This window comes from Nannospalax galili, unplaced genomic scaffold, assembly GCF_000622305.1.
Source record: "Nannospalax galili isolate Female #2095 unplaced genomic scaffold, S.galili_v1.0 scaffold690, whole genome shotgun sequence".
Classification (NCBI taxonomy): Eukaryota; Metazoa; Chordata; class Mammalia; order Rodentia; family Spalacidae; genus Nannospalax; species Nannospalax galili.
The window spans coordinates 2,529,106-2,535,076 of NW_008329288.1; the positions used below are offsets into that span (position 1 = coordinate 2,529,106).

The 5,971-nt window shown below is 44.5% G+C and overlaps 1 protein-coding gene across 1 annotated transcript in view; it reads left to right on the top strand.

The window, feature by feature from the left end:
- The first annotated feature begins 5,455 nt into the window (after window positions 1-5,455).
- The window catches only part of Fez1 (fasciculation and elongation protein zeta 1), a 69,929-nt gene continuing 69,413 nt past the window's right edge, over window positions 5,456-5,971 (top strand). The window contains exon 1 of the mRNA XM_008834943.2: window positions 5,456-5,620. The gene's annotated coding sequence lies outside the window, so the exon portion shown is untranslated. The remainder of the gene's footprint in view (window positions 5,621-5,971) is intronic.

Consider the following 5,971-nt stretch of genomic DNA (forward strand, 5'->3'; position numbering starts at 1 on the left):
ACTCAGTCCTGAGGGTTTATACAAATAAAAACCCTGATTAAACTGAGGATCTGAAGATTCCCTTAAAGTGAGTGTCCCCTATCCCCATGTTATCTAGGGTATCTTATCCCCTGTTTTAGCCAAGGCACAGGCTAATCTGCCCTGATCAGTCACTTAGTACCATATGAATGAAAGATTGATATTTCTTTTTGACCACTGTATATCTAAAAGTTTCCCAATCAATGCGAACTTTATTTTCCTTTTTTTTTTTTTTTTTTTTTTTTTTTTTTAAGAATTTGTTTGTTTGTTTAAGACAGGGTCTTACTCTTATCCTGGCCTGATTAGAATCCCTGATAGTTCTCCTGCCTCCCACCCCCTAAGTGTTGGGGTTACAGGCATGTGTCACCATACCCAGCTATTTTATGGTTTTATCAGGTGACTATTCTGGAGTTTTTAAAAATAATTTCTGGGGTTGATTTGTTGTGAATTTTAATGTAATTGTTCTTTTTGAAATACGGTGATACGATCTTGTTTTGGGTGCATGTGCTTTGTGGTAGGGAGTAATTAATTACCTGCTGATAAGGTGGCTAAAAAATAAATTTTCGAATCTGGGGGACTATTCTGTTTCCCTTGTGATATCAAAGTAGGGAGTTTAATCAACACAAGAGATTAAGGATGTGCAGGTGAGGTGATTCATGCCTGTAATCCCATGTTGTGTGACTTTTTCTGGGAAGATGTGAGCAAATGTCTATTCACCCCAGATAAAGCACCAATAGACAAAGTAACAATTCCACACTTAGTTTAGTGAGCCACTGAGTTTATTGGGGTTACTTGCATAAGCATGGATGAGGGGTTACTTACAGGAATGCAGATGACTCAAAGGCAGCTGCATCACTGAAAAGCTTGCCCACTCCAACATGGGTGACTGAAACCTGTGTCCCTGGAGCTCTCTGCAGAGTTCATAGGCAGCTTAGGGGGTCAGAGAGTCTCTTCACTCCTGTAATTGTTATTGCTGTATAAGCTGGGCAGGTGACTCTCAGATCTTGTAACTTTCAGGAGCATCTGAGACTTGTTTATTTCATTTGCTTCCTGAGTCTTATGAGTGCTCTCTTTCCTCAAGAGGGAGAACTTTATTTAGTTCAGAGGAAATAGCTACACCACATCCCAGGACTTGGAAGGCTGAGGCAGGAGGAATTCATTGAGTTCAAAGTCAACCTATGCTACATAGTGAGTTTGAGGCCAACATTGGCTATAGACTGTCTCAATGGGGGACAGGGGTGGGGTGGTGTATTAAAGATAAGCTAGGTCTTGTGGCACAGATTTGTGATTCCAACTATGTAAGAGGCTGAAGCAGGGGAACAGCAATTTCAAAGCCAGCCTGAGCTAAAGAGTGAGCACAAGTAAAAGATGAGTAGAAACATAGCTCGGAAGTAACACATTTGCCTGGCACGGACAAAGCTCTGGGTTTGATCCCCATGCCACAGAAGAAAAGGAAAAGAAAAGATGGGTTCATTTTTATGTTTCAGGCTGTGATTGGTACACGATTTCTTCCTTTCTTCCTTTCTTTCCTTTTACTCTCTCCCTTCTTTCTTCGCTTTTCTCTCTCCGCTCCTCTTTTTCTAATTGTGGTTGGTGTGTGTGTGTGTGTGTGTGTGTGTGTGTGTGTGTGTGTGTGTCTCTATGTGTACACATGCGCATGTGATGTGTCCTATGTCTCATGCAGGTCTAGAACTCACTATGTAGCTGTTTTAGTTTCAGTCTGTTGATGTGACAAATGTCAAAAGCAACTTAGGGGAAGAAAGGATTTATTTCAGTTTACAGACTACAGTTCATCATTGAGAGAAGTCAGAGCAGAAATTAAAACAAGAACTTTAAGCAGAAACCATGGAGGAACACTGCTTGCTGGCCCATGATGAGCTTTCTTACGTAGCTTGGGTTCACTTGCCCAGGAAATAGTACTGCCTACATTAGGCTGGGCCCTCCTATGTCAATTAATAGTGGAAACAGTCCCCACAAACATGCCTATAGGCCAATCTGATCTAGGCCATTCCTCTCTCAGATAGTTCTAGGCTGTGTTGAATTGATAGACCTAACTAGGACAGTAACCAAGGCTGACCTTGAGCTTCAGTTTTTCCTGCCTCTACCTTTCAGGTGCTGGGATTACAGCACACATCACCACATCTGGTTTGTGTGATACTGGAAGTTGAACCTAGGGCTTCATGCAGGCTAGGCTAATACTCTATCGACTTGACTATATATTGAATTGAGTTGCCTGTCATGGGTTGGGTTGGGGTGGGGTAGGGATAGAATAATGGTTACTGGGAGAGAGGGACTTAATAAGGAGTTATTGTTTAAAGGTACAGAGTTTCTATTTGTGGGACTAGAGTATGATGCAGTGTTAGAGTACTTGCCTAGCATATGCCAGACCCTGAGTTGGATCCCCAGAACAGCAACAAACAAACAAAAAATCAGGAGTGTGGGAGGTGCTGGGGACATAACTCTGTCCACATAGTGCCTGTGGTACAGGCATGAGGACCTGAGTTTGGATCCCCAGCACCCACATAGTGGAGCACAACTTCAATTCCAGTTGGGTTGGGGGTGAAGACAGGTGGGTTCGCTGGCCAGCCAGTCAGCCGAATCAGTGAACCCCAGGTTCAGTATGAGAGACTCTGTCTCAAATAATTATAAATATAAATATTTATAAATATATAAATAATAAGTAAAAATAATAGAGCACAATTGAGGAAGATACTCCATGTCATCCTGTGGCTTCCACATGCACACATACACAGGAATACATACATATAGTACATACATATGTACATGCATAAATACATTAAAAAATCTAAAAGTTGAAAGTTAAAAAGAATTTTAATAAGAGAGTTTCCATTTGGGGTGATTAAAAACCTACAGATGGAGAATGGCATGGTTGCCTCAGTAGTATGAAAGTTCTTCATACCACTGAATTGTACAGTTACATTATTAAAATGGTAAATTTTATCTCATATATGTTTACCATGATTAAATAAATGCTGGAAGACTAATTTGGGTCACATGCAGAGCATTCTTACCACTAGTCCTTTATGTGTAGTTCGTTCAGATCCTCACAAAAATAATAACAGAATCAACTTATTTAATACTTACTATATTCCAGGCATTGTGTATTTCATTATATCATTTAGTCACTATATAGCCAAAGTTAATCCTGAATTCATACTCTTCCTGCCATAGCATCCTGAGTGCCAGGATTGCAGACCCATGCCACCATGCTCAGACTGAGCACTAGGGTTTAAACTGAGTATTCTCATTTGGGTATGGTGCACATGGCTTTAATACCAGCACTTGGGTGGCAGAGGCAGGCAGATCTCTGTGCGTTCAAGGCCAGCCTGGTCTACATAGTGAGTTCCAGGTCAGCTAGGGCTACAGGAAGACCCTGTCCCAAAACAAAGCAAACAAAACAAAACAAAACAAAAAATCCCAAAGACCCTGAGTATTCTCAAACACTAAACTGTTTCTCAATTTCAGTACTTTTTGTGCTCTAAAGATTTTATAATATGAGTGTGAGTGTTTTGCCTGCATGTATGTATCTGTATCACATCTACCTGAGGAGGCCAGAAGAAGGCTTCAGATCCCCCGGAACTGGAGTTACAGGCAGTTGTCAGCTGTCTGGTGTGGGTCCTAGGAACCAAACCTAGCTTTTCTGTAAGAGAGGCAAGTGCTCTTAACCACTGAACTATCTCTCCAGTCCCAAGAAGTAGTCTCTAGGAGTATAACTCAGTTGGTAGAGTGCTTGCTTAGCATGTAGGAAGCCCTGGGTTCAATTCCCAGCACAGCATAAAAAACCAGATACCAGGTATATAATCCCAGCACTCAGAAGGTGAAGGCAGGAGAATGAGTTCAAGGTTACCCCTTGGCTACATAGTGAGTTTGAGGCAAGCCTGATGTACATGACATCCTATCTCAATACCACCACCATCACCACCACCATCACCACCACCACCAAACAAGCAAACAAAAGTAGCACAGACGTATACACCATAAGATTCTGCTAAGGAAGAAAACTAACCAAGACACACAGTTCCTTTCCATGTGCCTGGAAGTACTTTGCATGAATTAACTCCTCTAATTTCACAATAGGCCTCAGGAGTGGGAACTATGATTATCCTCATTATGCAAAAGAGGGAATGAGTGACATGGAGGATAACTTTCCCAAAGTTACAGAACCAGGTATGGTTCAGAAAAGTAGACAGAAAATTTTAACATTTTGATTTATTATTACTGTGTCTATATGTGTGTGTGTGTGTGTGTGTGTGTGTGTGTGTGTGTGTGTATGTGTGTGATTGCCACAGTGCACTTGTGGCGGTCAAATTTGTGGACTCAGTTCTCTCCCTCCACCTTTATGTGAGTTCCAAGCATTGAACTCAGGTCATGAGCTCTCCAGGCTTGAGCAGCAAGCACCTTTTACCCACTGAGCCATCTCAATGGCTCTCAACTTAGGATCTTTTAATTACATTTGTTTTTCTTTTCAAACAAAAAAAACAAAAACAAAACCTCTTGTAACTAATACCAGAAAGGCAAAATAGCCAAGTCATCTTCTTATTTCACTGGAGACAATGTTCTCCCACTTCACCTCCTCATGACTGAACTGTTTGTGGAAGGAGGGCATAAACAGTTGGAGGAAAGGTCCCCTTCATCTCTCAGCTGCTGTCCTTGGTTTGGCCTAGAAGTACTTTGCCACCAGACAAAAGTAGGTAGAGTTGGTTCACATGGGCATGCTTTTCTTATGTCTTCCTTTCTTGTACCCTATTTTCCTTGTCTGCCTTCATCAGCTGTTAGATTTCATATGGACAGCATCTCTAAGCACAGGTTTATGCTCAGCACATGGATGAACGGGGTGTGTATTTTCACAAGATCCTCGGGGCCTTCTTTATTTACATCCTTTACATTTTCCTTTTTTATCTGAAATCTTTCTGCACCAGAAATCCTCTTACTCAAATTTCTCAGCTGCATCCAGCCCTCGTTCTGCAGTTTTGGGTGACTGAAGCATTCCTGTCAATCAGCCGTTCACTTTGACCTTGATCTGATCTACTTTAGGGTGCAACCATTCCTTGACTTGTCCACATCAACCCCTAGTAAAATAGAAAGGGGAGTCCAGAACGTGTCAGCGGCTCTTTGAATCTGTCAGCATCGGCCATCTACTCCATTCGCTTGCGTTTTTATCCCAAACCTACAGTGTCAGGCTGTCTGAAGTCTCCATATTGGTAGTGATTGCACGCCCCCATCTCGGAGCTTCTGAATATTCATGTGGGAAACAGAAGGGCCAGCATCAAAGAAGGGAGAAAGGACAATTCATAAATATTAATGAAGGCAGGCCCACGTGCTTTAAGGAAAGCTATGAATGTTCACCAGAGGATGACGTCCAGGTCCTGGGAGCGCCCCCTGGGCGGGTGCCCGAGCGCAGGCGCGTCCCCGGGAGCCCGGGCGCGAGCGCAGGGACCCGGCAGGGTGAGCTAGGAGCCGAGCCGGGCGCCGCCGGAGCTGCGGGGAGAGCGCTCGCTGGCTGGCTCGCTCGCCGCGGCCCGTGGATGGGGGTGTCTGGCTGAGCCTCGGGATCATCTTCCCTCCGCCAGGACCCGCACAGGTGCCGTCGCGAGGGCGGGGGGGTCAGTCTTAGTCTGGACCGTACCCAGTGCCCCGGGTCGGGTGGGGGGGTCGGATCCAGGTGATGAAGGAGGGCCCGAGACGCGAGATTGTCCCACAGGCCGCTTTGGGGAGCCGTGGCGCTTATCCCCACCCTGTCCCATCCTCAGACTGAAAAAGAAGAGCTCGTGGGCGGGCGATGGTCCTCATGCCCATCCCTCCGGGAGGGCAGCACTGGGGCCCCACAGATGTGAGATGCTACTAGGTAGCATCCTTGCAGAGCATCGAGCCCGGTCGCCGGGTCTGGCGTGTGTGTGTGTGTGTGTGTGTGTGTGTGTGTGTGTGTGTGTGT